The sequence below is a fragment of the Ctenocephalides felis genome, unplaced genomic scaffold, assembly GCF_003426905.1.
Source record: "Ctenocephalides felis isolate EL2017-DRISC unplaced genomic scaffold, ASM342690v1 CF-g0.4_SCAFFOLD_03573, whole genome shotgun sequence".
Classification (NCBI taxonomy): Eukaryota; Metazoa; Arthropoda; class Insecta; order Siphonaptera; family Pulicidae; genus Ctenocephalides; species Ctenocephalides felis.
Window position 1 is genome coordinate 21754419 of NW_020539727.1, and position 708 is coordinate 21755126.

Below are 708 nucleotides of genomic sequence, written 5' to 3' on the forward strand. Positions count from 1 at the left end.
CCCTTTTATTAACCTTTCAAATGGTATATTACAAATTGTGATGGAGTCGAAATTAAAGGAGTTATGACCCGAAAACTAACAGCATTTTTGTCGAGTTGTGTCCATATTTCGAGCAATGTAGAGTAAGCAGAATTTGGTGCCCAAAACTCTTGACTTATATATATATACATATATATATATATATATATATATATGTTCATGTGTATTTATAATAAAAATGTATATTTAAGAGTAGTTTTAAGAATGGATATGGTAATTATTTTCGAAAAATTTAAATACCATTCACATCATTTTGAATTTCTTAATTTTCTTGCAATTTGAAAATAATTTTTTCATTAATTTAATTCAATAAAAATATTTTACAGCTAAGTAATACTCAGTTATAGCCAAAAATTGCTGTATTTGTAAGATATCACACGTAATTAGTAACAATAGATATTTATAATATGAAGGGGATGGTACCACTGCATTTCTTGAAGTCAAAATTAATATATTCAAAAATGTCATAAAAACTGTTGGCTTTTAATAAATTAATCAAAATGTTGTGGAATTTATGATTGCTTAGCTGACGTATTTGTAAATCAAGTATCAGTCATAAAATTTGATAATCAAGATAGAAAACATGTCAAATATCTCCCTTCCGCTTTTTTGCTCTTGGTTTAATACAAAAAGGCGGAAGGGAGATATTTGACAACCTTATAACATATT